Below are 13,931 nucleotides of genomic sequence, written 5' to 3' on the forward strand. Positions count from 1 at the left end.
ATTGGCTATACCTCTTCCCACCCCACAGCTTCGATTGAACTTCCCTAAGCAGCAGCAAAAAGTCCAGACATCTCTGACTGCTTGATCCCATTCAGGCTGTTCCAACTCTCTCTTGCTTTAACCAATCTCACAAGGGGTTTGAGAGATGATTATTAAATAGCAAGACTAGTTTAAGAGCCCTGGGCTAGAAGCAAGAACAAAGGTGATTGACAATGCTGGAGGGAAAAGGGAGTGGCAGTCAGAAGAGAAACCAGCTCCACTCCTCCTGCCATCCACACCAGAATCAACTTTAATGAGAGGATTAGTTTAATAGGGCATTTGCCTGGAAAGTCCCCAGTGAATTCAGCACTCAGAGTATGGAGAGCCCATCTCTTTTTGCACTCTGCTCTCCTGAACCTTGAAATTGGTCCAGAAGAGGAAAGAAGAACATATTTGGTTGAGAAAGCCTCTGCACTAAAGCTTCGCTCCTGGTGGTGACCCCTGGACCCATGGGGCATGGGATGGGGAGGCGTGAGGATTTGAACGCACCCTGCAAGCAGGGGTGACCCAGCTCGTCCCAGAAAGGCATGGGCAGGTTCTGTTGAATTAACACATCAGGAGTTTCACCTGGGTTAATGTTTCAACCATTGTGTCAATATATTTATGCCATTGTGTTTGAACATTCCATGACAGAATAAAACCATTTTTAGACATGTTTTGTTTTGTTTTGAAGTGAAGGAACGGCAGTAGGAATTAGTTGGATGCCCTTTGGTCTGTGTTGAAAAGTTTAAATTTTAAAAACCCAAAATAATACATTCAGACTAAAGACATGTCTAGACTTTATACCTTGAGAGCTTTGTAACTTTCTTATGGTCATTTCAAGGTCTGAGTCTCTTTCACTCCTGGTGTTTCCTGTACTGCGCAGTTTTTGATATTTGGGAGATTAACTGCTGGCAGGTTTCATTCAGAGCCGCCCCGGGCTAGGTGGCTTGGGAGACGGGCACATTTGGTGCCTTCTCCTACGGTTAGGAGTAAAGATCTAGAGCCAGGCTGCTTGGACTCACAGCCTGGCTCCTCCAACTCCTTGTGGTGTGACTTTGGGCAGGGAAGTTAATCTGTCTCTGCCCGATTCCACATCTGTGAAATGGGGATGACTGGTGTCTGCCTAATGGGGTGGTTGTGAGGACTTAGTGGTGTTATGCACAGGTCCTGGCCCAGAGTAAACCCTCAAGCAGTTAACTAGTATTGTTGCCACAATTAACATTCCCACAGCTGGCTTTCTAAGACCAGAATCTCTACAGGCACAGGATCTCAGAGGTGAAGGAGACCCAAACAGTTCCCAAAGGCTGCTTTAGAATCCCTGAAGGTGTTTTGAAAAATTACCTGTTCTCATGGCAGATCAGAAGGGGGGCTGGGAATCTGTCCTGTTAACAAATGTAGGTGATTGTCATGCGTAGCCAGTGATGGAAACCACCTTCTCTTGCCTGGATTCCCTCGCCAACAGCACTAGCACGTGGCCTCTATTTGAACACTTCTTTGCATGGGAAGCTCACCATCACCTGTAATAATGCATCTCACTTTTGGACACTTCTGGTGAAACGGAAGTTTGTCTTTGCATCGACCTAAAAAAGGAAGGGACTGCCTCTGGCCTTAAGGAGGTGGAAGACAGTAGTGGAAAAAGAACAGAGTTGGAAGTCAGAAAGAAATGGGCTTGAATTCCACTCCAGTACTTGTCAGCTTTGTGGCCCTGGGCAAATGGCTTGCTGTTTCCTTTTCCCTTTCTGTCTTCCAAATGACAGCCTTCCAGTATTTGAACTCTATCTTTCCAGTCTTCTCTTAGCCTCCCTGTGTGATAAGATCTCAATTTCTCTTATCACTTCAGTCGCATGTCCAGGCTCTGCCTTTGCCCAGTCATATTATACCCAAAGATGCATATAGTCCCCCCTGGGTCAGGGGACAAAGCAGAGCTGGCAGGGGCCAGGTGATTGAACCAGAAGGCCAAAGAGTGAGCCAGAGGCATGAACAGACTGCCACAGAAATCCCCAAGGTCATTCAGCTGGACTGACCTCCAGTTCTGATGCTTCTGGGTCTAAAAACTGACTGTGTCCCTTTGGGGCTGGGGCTGGGGCTGGGACTGGAGATGGATGTCATCATCCTGGCCACATCCTTGAAGGTGGTTATTAGGGAACGGATAGAGGCCAACTTTCCCTTCTGTTCAGTTGGTCCAGATGGTGGGACCAGAGCTTGTTGGAGGTCAGGAGAGCAGGAATATGGGCTATGCCTCTTTTACCTATACCCAGGTGGATGTAGAGGCCATCCCAGTATCTCTGCCCCACCCCAGCTCAGATACAGGGTGACCGTATGCCAACAGTGCCTTCTTTGTTCACTGCCATGCACGTGCTTTTCAGTCTGTAAGTTATGATTCCTCTACCCACTGTGTGGATCAGAAAGAGAAAGGCAAAGATTTTGAGGTCTGATTTCTGAAGATCCTTATTACTAGCCACATGTCTTCAGAACAGTTGTTTAACCTCTTTGAGCTCAGCTCCTTCATCTGTAAAATTGGGATACAAGTAATACCTACCTCATAGGATTGTGGGAAGGATTAGATGACATCTTATATACAAACACTTAGTACGTACTAAGTGATTGGTATGGGTTGGCATCTTGGGAGAAGGAGGTGCAACTGGGAATGATTGGTATCCCACCCCTCCACTGCCACCTGTGAGAGCAGCCTAAGGGCTGCAACCGCCCATCATTCCACCTCTCCAATACCCTGCACAGGACTTGGGGTTCCAATGAAAATGTGACCATCAACATGTCTGTCAAGTTGGCCAGTCCTGTTCTGAGCATCTTACAGAGGAAATGCAAGTGTCTTGGAGAACATTTCTCCCTTTCTTAAACTTTTATAGATCACGGTTCAGTGTTGCCTTTCAGTTTCATGAAGTTTCAACTTAGCATGAGAAATGTGGTGTGACCAGTGATGTGAACATCACCTGGGAATTTGATAGAAATGCAAAACCCAGACTCCACCCCAAACACACAGAAACTCTGGGGTGCAGCCCAGCAATCTGTTTTATTTATTTTAAAAAAGATTTTATCTATTTATTTGAGAGAGAGAGAGAGCATGCACAAGCAGGGTGAGGGGAAGAGGAGAGGGAGAGAGAGAAGCAGATTCCCCACTGAGCAGCGAGCTCAAGACGGGGCTCGATCCCAGGACCCCGAGATCATGACCTGAGCCAAAAGCAGATGCTTAACCAACTGAGCCACTCAGGTGCCCCCCAGAAATCTGTTTTAATGAGCCCTCCAGGTGCTTCTTACGGCCCCCATTTGAGAACATTGGTCTAAGTAATAGTGGCGTCCTGCTCCTTCTCCCCCTCCTCCCACTCCTGGAAGTCCTCACATCCGGATGACCAAGCCTGTGTCTCTAGCCATATATTTTCAGTACTTCCACAGTTTGAAGACAGCTCTTGAGAGAATGATTTATTATCTCATCCTGGGAGACTCATCTGTTCGTGCCCATGGCAGGTGTGATTGAAATCCAAGCCTGTACTAGAGAAGAGTCAGGGAACAGACATCTGTTTTGGATGTTCCAACCACCAGATCACTTGGCTTCCTCCACCTCTGAAGCTTCTTTCCTGGCCTCCTGACCACTAATAATGGTATATCTGATGGTAATGATAATAGCAAATATTTACCGAGCTCTACCTATTTTGCAAAATACCTTTCATTATTTTTTTTTCATTTAATCCTCATAATAACCCAGTGGGGTAGGTGTATGGTTAATATTATCCCCATGTCCCGCATGATGAAACTGAGCCTTACAGAGGCTCATTCACTTGCCCAAGATCATGTGGCTAGTCAGTGGCAGACGAGAGACTTGAACTCAAGTCTGTCTGATGCCAGATTCTGTGACTCCTCAATAAGCTTCCCTGCTGGGTTAAGCAGGCTATATCCCTGGGCTAGGAATATGCACAAGGAATACGCTAGGCCAGTGGTCTTTAAACTTTAACATGGATCATGATTTTGTGGAGTGCATCTTAAAATGTACTGATTGCTGAGCCCTAGTCCCAAAGAGTCAGATTCAGTGTCTATCAGTTGGGGTCTAGGAATTTTCATTTCTAGTAAGTTCCCAGGTTTGCAGTTACTGCTGGTCCAAAGACCACACTTTAAGAATCAGTGCTCTAGGCCAGTGTTTCTCAACCAGCACTACACATTAGAATCATCTGGAGAATTTCAGATTCAGTTGCTCTAGTGTGGGACATTGCCTTTTTTTTTTTTTTTTTTTGGTAACATGCTCCCCAGATAATTCTAATGTGTAGGCAGGGTTGAGAGAACCACTGCTATACTCAAAGGAAGACTATTAATTACTGTCTATGGCTTTAGTTCTTCAGTTCATGTCAGGGTTTCTCCAGCTGAGGTATTCACACTGCCAAGGAATTCACTGGTACGCCAGAGAATACCAATACTGCAGGATAAATAGAGCCCATTAATTTTATTTCAAGATTTACAGAAAACTTAATATTCTCTATAAAACAAGTGGATCTACTCTGGAGTAAAGTACAAAATGTGCATGAACTATTAATATAAATTCGGGGAGGGCCGCCTGGGTGGCTTAGTTGGTTAAGTGTCTGCCTTTGGCTCAGGTCCTGGTTCTGGGATCCTGGGATCGAGCCCCACATCCAGCTCCCTGCTCAGTGGGGAAGCTGCTTCTCCCTCTCCCTCTGCTTGTGCTCTCACACACACTTTCTCTCTCTCTCAAATAAATAAATAAAATCTTTAAAAAATATATATGTAAACTAAATACATATATAAACTATGGGGTTCAACCCATTCCTAAGAAACTAACCAGGGAAAATTGTCAGAGACTAATTGCTGAAGATATACTCAAAGAGAGTCACCCAAACATTATTTTGTCCTCATAATTGTTGAATCTGTGACAATTCATTGCTCAAAGAATATTTAATATGTACTCATGATATAATGTTAAGTGTAAAAAAGATACAATGTATTATATGATTTTAATCTTATTTTTTAAAAACAATATACCATATGCATACATACATACATGCATACATACGTACATATGCATATACATATGCAAAGAAAAAAGATGGGAAGGTAACACACCAAAATATTATCAGTGATTATTCCTTGGTGGGATTATGGGTGATAATGATATTTATACTTGACAGCATTTTCTAATTTTTAAACATTATTACTTTTCTGATTAGACCAAAAGAAATTAGGCAGTGAGCTTCTTTTAGAAATATATATTCCCAAATACCTGTCCGATAAATAAAACAGATTTATAAGTCAGAATTTTTTTCACAAAACTAGAAAACATTTAAAATTGCTAATTACCATTTCAAAGGGTGCTAATGTGTTTCAGCCCAGGAAAGTGAGAACTTCATCAAAACTTAGGAAAGGTAGTGCTGGGCAAGGGGACATGTGCTCTGCAAGGCGGCCCTGCTGGGACTCCTAGGAGCCTCTCAAGGTGCATGGGGGTGGCATGGGGTTAGAACTTTTGTCCTCTCCAGTGAGTAAGCTGGCTGACAGTGCTTCTGCGTGACATCACCAAAGCATCGCTGTAGTTAGTTAATGTAGGATAGACCAAATGTACCAAGAAGAGGGTTTGGCAATGTCTATGTAATACCATGCAAACACGCAGGCAGTGGGGAAAATCAAGTCTATGTAATTTGAGGACCACCGATCAAAGTTAACACAAGTCTATGTAATTTGAAGACCACCGATCAATGTTAACAAAGAAGAGACAGAGGGAGGAAACTCCTGTGTTGCAAAACACCAAGCCCGTTGCCTTCATTAACGCAGGACTCTATCTGTTGATGCTCTTCCTGGAGTTGCCTTCAGAAAACGAGCAAATGGTGCCTTCTGCACATATGTGTCAAACGGAACACTAGAAAGAGGACAGTTTCACTACAGAGAGGCTTGATAAGAAGGAATCTGAAAATATTACGTACTCAGGGACAGTGTCACTAGGGTAATCATTTTCCAATAGAGCCAATAGACGTTTTCTATGCAATCAAGCCTCACCTTGCCATATAAAACAAAACCATCTGCTTCCACAACAGCTGGGATCAGTGGCCCAAGTTAGAGGAGCAGGTGGTAAGCCAGTGGGCACCATTCTGGGGTGGCCCCTTGTGGAAAGAGCCCCTTCTCCCTGAAGGACAGAAGACCTGTCCCAAGGAAGGGCACCCAGCCAGAAGAGCCTACCATTTACTGCAGCCAAATTTGCAACCACATGCAGTGTTTTCTTTAAAGGATCGAGGCTGGGACAATAAATGAATGAAATGAATGGGACTGCCCAGGTGAATATAGTATCTCCCAGTTACAGGGAGCAGACCGCACTTAGCTGTTCCCATGAGGGGATTTCAGTTCAGTTGTGCCAGATCTTCTGAGTTTTTCCAAGAGAAGTCAGAATTCTTGATCTTTGTAGTATAGTTCCCAATTTCCAAATGTTGGCAGCATTTCAAAAATACTGTGTCGTCCAAAGAAAACATGCCTGCTGGCTGGTATTGGCCTGCAGCATCAGTTTCTTACCTCTGCTTTAGAACCTCAAATCCTGAAGAGACAATTGCTTGAGTCCCTTTGTCTTCTCACTACTCTTTCCACCTACCTCCACCAAATTCCAAAAGACAAATTTCCTGAACCCTCAGACTCTTCTTGTCAAAAGTCGTGTTTTATTAAGGACCTAAAACTGGCTAATGGCCTCACAGCAATGTATTTACTGTGAAGAGGTATTTTCTGGAAGAGGAACTTAACTTAAAAAATAATTTTAACAGAAGTGTCTTGGTTTTTGAGGGGTAGATGGTGTTTTATTTGAGAAGTGTGTGTGCTTTGGAGTGGGATGGATCTGGGTTGAAATTCCAGCTCTACCACCCATCATCTGTGTCTCTTGCTCAAGTGAATCAACCTCTCTTAGCTTCCCATTTTCTCATCTGCAAAGTGGGGGAAACAACTCATGGGTTTGTCAATTTGTTTAGAGTAATCAATGCTAGTAACATATGTTAATATCTGGTGCCATTAGGTGCTCAGGAAATGTAAGTTTCTCTTAGGAGCCAAAGTCATTGCAACTTTTCATTGCAAATATTATAAAATAGACTCATAGTGTTTTTACATATTTAATACTAGAATTTTTAAAACCCGCTTTCTTCAGAAGTCTCTTTGTAGTAAGCAGAATTGCAGTTGAGATGGGAGAAAAAGAAAACCGAGAGGATGAGGAGATGAACCTCAGGGCTGTCTGCCTGGGGGAGGTTCTAGTGTCAGTTCCCAAATTCACTTAGCTATCAGGTGACCTTAAGATTTATTGGTCCAATTGAACTCTTGCGCATTGCTGAATCTCTATAGCACATCCCCAAATAAATAAATGTTTGTTAGTTATGTAAATTGGTTAGTGAACAAATAAAGAGTGTATGTGGGAGTTTTATCTGGCAAGGATAACTAACATCAGAGATCGCCTGCTTCCCAGGCATGGGTCGTGTAGTCACATGGAACCTGCGCTCAGAAGAGCCCTGTGCTTAGTTTAACCCTCTGCTATCACCATCTTGAAATTCTTAATAAGTTTTGAACAAGGGGCTCTGCAAATTATGTAGCCAGTTCTGATCAGAGTTTCATCAGTAAATATAGAAATGTCAGTGCATGAACCAAAGGGTAAAAACTCGTGGTCCCTGGGCCGAATCAAATGTTCTTGGCCCACAGAGTGGAATTTTCTGTATGAATTAGATTTTCAGTTAAAAGAGTTTTAGATTTACCCAAAAGTTGCAAAAATAGTAGAGTACCCATGTATGCCTCACACAGTTTCTCATGTTGGTAACATCTTGCATTACATTTATATCTGTAATACATGTGTCACAACTAAGGAACTAACATCAGTACTGACGGTCAGCTAAACTCCACAGTATTCAGATGGTATGAGTCTTTCCCTAATGCCCCCTTTCTGTTCCTGGATTCCATCCAGGACACCACATTGCATTTAGCCATCATATCTCTTCATGCTCCTCTGGGCCATGACGCTTTCTCAAACTGTTCTCGTGTTGGATGACTTTGACAATTTTGAGCAGTATTTGTCAAACATTTTGTAGGACGCCCCTCAATTTTGTGTTTGCCTGATGTTTTTTTCTTGGTTAGACAGGGGTTATGTATTGTTTTTTTTTTTTAATGTTTTTTTATTATATTATGTTAGTCACCATATAGTACATGCCTGTTTTCTTTTTTTTTTTTTAAAGATTTTATTTATTTATTTGACAAAGATAGAGACAGCCAGCGAGAGAGGGAACACAAGCAGGGGGAGTGGGAGAGGAAGAAGCAGGCTCATAGCGGAGGAGCCTGATGTGGGGCTCGATCCCAGAACGCCGGGATCACGCCCTGAGCCGAAGGCAGATGCTTAACCGCTGTGCCACCCAGGCGCCCCAGTACATGCCTGGTTTCTGATGTAAAGTTCGATGATTCATTAGTTGCGTATAACACCCAGTGCACCATGCAATACGGGCCCTCCCTACTACCCATCACCAGTCTATCCCATTCCCCCACCCCCTCCCCTCTGAAGCCCTCAGTTTGTTTCTCAGAGTCCATAGTCTCTCATGCTTCATTCCCCCTTCTGATTACCCCCCCTTTCTTTATCCCTTTCTTCCCCTACCGATCTTCCTAGTTCTTATGTTCCATAGATGAGAGAAATCATATGATAATTGTCTTTCTCTGCTTGACTTATTTCACTGAGCATTATCTCCTCCAGTGCCGTCCATGTTGCAGCAAATGTTGAGAACTCGTTCTTTCTGATAGCTGAGTAATATTATGTGTTCTTGAGAGGAAGACTACAGAGGTCAAGTGACATTTGCATTACATCATATCAAAGATATATGTCATGCCAATGACTTATCATTGCTGACGTTAACCTTGATCACCCAGCCAATGTAGTGCTTGCCAGTTTTCTCCATGAAGTTGTTCTTTCTACCTTCCTTTCCATACTATACTCACTCTTTGGAAGAAAGTCGCCTAGCACACCCCACAGTTAACAGCGGGAAAGGGGGTTCTACCTCCTGCTGGGGGAAATATCTACATAAATTATTTGGAATTTCACTGCATGGGACATTTGTCTATTTTCCATTTACTTATTCAATCCTTTATTTATATCAGTCTGGACTTCTGGATATTTATTTTATACTTGGGTGATAATCCAGTACTCTTCCAGTATTTTGTTGCTCCAGTTCCAGCTTTGCTGGTTCAGGTTGCCTCCAGGGAGTGTTGCTCCCCTCCAAGTTTGTGATTTTATTGAAGATATCCTTTCTTTCTGGCACTACAAGGAATGCCAGGCCATCTTTTACAGCATTTCTCCAAGGAGCCCTGATTCCTTTTATTGAAGAATGGTATTAGAAACTAAGATCAGGGTGGTGGTGTACTCATTGGCTACCAATGAGTAGCCAAAAAAATTTTTAATTTTTAATGTAAATTTTTAAAAATTAAGTTGTCATCTTATCGAAAGTCCACTTTTCCAAGCTGAGTTAACTATGTGAACATAAATTACCTTAATAAATAAAATGATAATGTTTTTTAATTCATCGTCAACATTTAACTATGAGCAGATTTCAAATTGGAATCTAGACTACTAGAAGGTTCGGCAGTCCTGGACTGATATTTCTGCTCAACAGCAGTCAGCCCTGGCAGAGGGGCTCTTTTCCTTTCCCGCAGAAAGCTCTCTCAGGTTGTCACAGTACACACCGTTCCCTACTGTGTTACACCCAGCCCACTTTACTCTTTTATTTCTTTCTGACCCTTGAAGGCATCTGATTTTGTGATTCCTGCTTCAGACTGTATTCAGGTAGGGTAATTTACAGATGCACAGCTTAGTCTGTGAATTTAGCTGGACTTTGATCCCAGAGATTGAATAGTAGAGCTATTTTTCTGGTTTCATCCCTATCTCACTAGTTTACCCTCACTGGATTTTTTTTTAAGATTTTATTTAATTATTTATTTATTTATTTATTTGAGAGAGAGAGCTGGGGGGAGAGGGAAAGGGACAAGCAGACTCCCCGCTGAGTGCAGAGCCCAAAGCCCAATGGGGGACTCCAGGACCATGACCTGAGCTGAAGTCAGACACTTAACCCACTGAGCCACTCAGGCGCCTCTACCCCATTGGACCTTACATGCAAATACAAGGACTCAACCATTTCTTGCTCAGTCCCTGCCTTCACCCTCCAGCTCAGGTGTAGTCATCTGCATCCACCTGCCATTTTCCCCTCAGCTTCAGGCTCCATGGGTCTTTGCATGCAGTCTGCCCTGAACTTCTTTGGCAAGTTTCCTTTTCTTGGGCTCTTCCTGTCTGGAGAAGATACCCCTGACATTTACACCCCTGCCTCAGATTAACTTCCTCCTGGTCCCTGCTTCCTTTTGGCTCTACAAAAAGCACCCCTCAAATTGGGTTCCAATCATCATTCTGTCTGGATCCACCACCTTTTCCAAAAAGGATCCGTTACTTTGCTCTCTTGTCCCTCTCCCCTGCCTGCCCCCATCATGTATCTCAGGAGTATTTGTGAGTCAATCCTAGCTTATTTCCAACTTCGCTAAGTTGGGAAACTACCTGTCTGACAGCTTTCTAGTTAAATGAAAATAGGCACTTCAATACAACTAGACAATATGATTTGAGGAGGTGCTTCTTACGCAGTACGAGTGAAAACCTGGTAAGAAAATTAATTTCTTTCTGTGATCTGCCAAGTATAAAGAGATAAAAGTATCAACTTTAATTTTTTTAAAGATTTTATTTATTTATTTGTCAGAGCGAGAGAGAGCACGAGTACAAGCAGGGGAGTGGCAGGCAGAGGGAGAAGCAGACTTCCACTGAGCAGCGAGCCTGACGTGGGACTCGATCCCAGGACCCTGAGATCATGACCTGAGTTGAAGGCAGATGCTTAACTGACTGAGCCACCCAGGTGTCCCAAAGTATCAACTTTCACTACAGCCTTATAGCTTTGGACATAACAAGGTTAAGTGTGGGCCTATAGCAATTCCCTGGGGAAGCATTCCACAGAGCAAGAGTTTTCAGGCTGTGACGCAGGGCCACTGCTTGGGGATGGGAAAAGCAAGGGCAGCCCCAGCAGGTGAAGTCTTCACCACCCCCACTTTGTATGGTCATTTGTTCGTGTATTCACTCTACAGAGACTCATTGAGACCACCATGTTCTGGTGTTTATTTGATGCCAGGCATAACTGTGAACAAGAAAGGTAGAAGTACATTCCCTGATATTACAAAATTTTCATTCTAGTGGGAGACCCAAAAAATGGACAATTACAATACAATGTAGTAAGTATTGTCATGGAGGAAGCATAGGGTGTCATGATGTGCCTAACCTGACTGGGGTGAGGTGGACAAGGAGGATATCCTAGAGGATGTGAGGAATGTAGTTGAGCTTTGAATAACAAATGGAAGTCAGACAGACAAAAAGGGGAAGCTGAGGAAGAGGGTTTCCAGCTGCCAACTCTTCAATATGTGACATCTCCCAAAAGTGAGCCCAAGAGGACCTTAGTTCCAGAGGGCTGGAGTATTATATGTAAATTAGGAGGCTCCAGAGGTGATGATGGAGACATACATGGTTGAAACCATAGTGAGTCTTGCCTGCTCTGTTACATAGCTCTGACTTTACCTTAAAGCAGTGGGAAGCTGCTTTAGAGTTGAATGCAGAAAGACGGACGTGCTGGAAGATCATTTGCATGTTGGGAAGATCAATCTGCCTGCCGGGTGGAGCCTGGAAAAATCCCAGGGTAGAGTGGGGGAAGCTCCAGCACCAGGCAGGAGATGATGGTGGCTTGAGCTAGGGAAGTGGCAGTGGGGATGGAGAGAAAATTACAGGCTGGAAACTCTTCAGACAAGATTGGGTATTAATTGCCCTTCCCATAATGGGAGAAGGATTCTGCCGGTGACTAGAGAACAGTTTTGCTTGCAAAGACACTCATAACATATCAGCCACGACAAGGAGGCTGAGTCATTTTCAGACTCTGACTAGGGCTCTGATCCAAGAGCAGGTACTGCAGTCTAACTCTCCAGTCCTAATGAAGTTCATTAACGTGGGGTTCTCGGCTCCCTCCCATCTCATTTGGCCCATATGCTTTTCTGCAAACTCAGCACGTCTGAACTAGCTACGGTTTGTTTTTTTTACAGCTCTTATTGCCAATCCAGAGTGAATGAGTCTCTTCCTCGGGTTTTTCTGGGTCTGTCTCCGTCTCCTTCCTCCTCCGTGCCAGGCTGGCAGAGGGTGAAGGCAGACGGAGGGGCGGCAGAGAAGTGACACCGGGGAGCAGAGGGAAGTGTGACAGGCAGGCACATTATATTTACAGCCGCTCCTTTGGGTGGCTGAAACAGCACTTCCTCTGCCTGGCAAATGGCACGTCTGGAAGAATTAACAATCTATTTAGAACCTATAATCACATGCTCGTCTATCTTCCTTCAGTCCCACCACTGTGATTGCAGGTCAGAGGGCAACGCAGGGGGCGCTGGCGAAGGGCAGAGGGAGTTGGAGAACAGAGTAGTAGCCAGTTTATTTCTAACCATTTGCAGCTGTCAGCTTGTTTGGGGACTTTTTTTCTTTTTCTTTTTTTTTCTTTTTTAGGCAGAGGAACAAAGTCTCGCTACACAGGATTGTTTTCCTTGGCATGACGAACAGACACTTTCTTGAGGAACGCACTGAGATAACACAAAACATCTGCTTAGAGGAATCAGTCCTCTGCAGCTGACTCTTCATCAGTGAAAGTAGGAGGCTTCTTGACATAAATATATATGTGTATATCTATGCATTTTGCAGGAGGCAGGAGAATTGGAGGGGATGGGAAGCAGCGTAAGCGAAGAGGAGGAGGATGTGTATTTTTAAGAAACAGATCTGTGTTATTAGTTTTTCTCGTTGTTTGTTTTCCTTGTGATCCAATTGCATCTTGTTTTGCAAATGTTTTGGAAATGGTATGTTCTCAGCCACGATGCCAGAGGAGGTCTGTTTTCCTTTCCCACGTGTGTGGGATGTTGTTTTTATTCATGAACTATTGAGAGTGAGTGAATTTTATGACTTGTACAGGGAGTTTCATACGTGCACCCCTCAGTTACCGGCCTCCAAAGACAGAAAGGACAGCACAGGGGCCCTCAGACAAGAGGGACTGTTTTAAGGAGAAACGTGGGCATTTCTGGTTCTTATTCATGTGCCGTCAGAGGTCCCAAAAGGATTGGCCAGAACATTAGGTTTCGTTTTGTCTTGTGGAAACTCCTCAGACAACTCTCAGGATGTTCCCCAAATCCACTTTTCAGGAGCGTTCGCCCTTTGAAGAAAAGGTAACTTCCCCTTTCCTGTTTCATTTGCCCTTCCCCTCACATCCTCGGCTTTGATGAGGAAGAGCCCGAACTTCCTACCACAGTAACATTGGCTGTTACTTACTGAGGGCCTCCTGGGTGCCTGCTGGCACTGCTTCGTGTTTAAAATCACCATCTCACAGAGGCATTATTATCCCCATTTCTCGGGTCAGGGAACAAGCCTCTCAGAAGTTAGCACACTTCTTCAAGAACAAGCAGCACGGACATTCCACAGCTAGAGTGTGAACCCGAGGGTGATGGACGCCAGGGCCAGTGCTTAGCCACTGTCCTTAACCCTGGATCACACGTGCATTTGGGGAAGTAAGAACCAAACCTCCCTTTTCCACCTTCGTCTTTTAACAAGTTTTGCTTCCCTGGTTCTGCCATTTGGATTGAAGAGAGATGGAAGGAGCCACGAGAACAGCCTGTTGAATATTCTAGCAAGAGTGGAAAGAACATAGGCTCTGGAATTAGAGAGATTGGAATCCAGGTCCCTCTTCATCACAAACTACCTGTAAATCCCAAACCAGTCAATCCCCTTGCCTTTCTGAGCTTGGATTTCAGGGTTAGCATGTGGCCTAAGAGCTCAGCTCTCCATCCTGCCCATGGCAAGC

The 13,931-nt window shown here is 44.1% G+C and overlaps 1 protein-coding gene across 1 annotated transcript in view; it reads left to right on the forward strand.

Annotated features, from left to right (window-relative positions):
• The window catches only part of MOB3B (MOB kinase activator 3B), a 188,948-nt gene that overhangs the window by 133,240 nt on the left and 41,777 nt on the right, over positions 1–13,931 (forward strand). The gene's annotated exons all lie outside the window — the stretch shown is intronic.

This window comes from Ursus americanus, chromosome 18, assembly GCF_024610735.1.
Source record: "Ursus americanus isolate L20-20 chromosome 18, mUrsAme1.1.p, whole genome shotgun sequence".
In the NCBI taxonomy this organism is placed as follows: Eukaryota; Metazoa; Chordata; class Mammalia; order Carnivora; family Ursidae; genus Ursus; species Ursus americanus.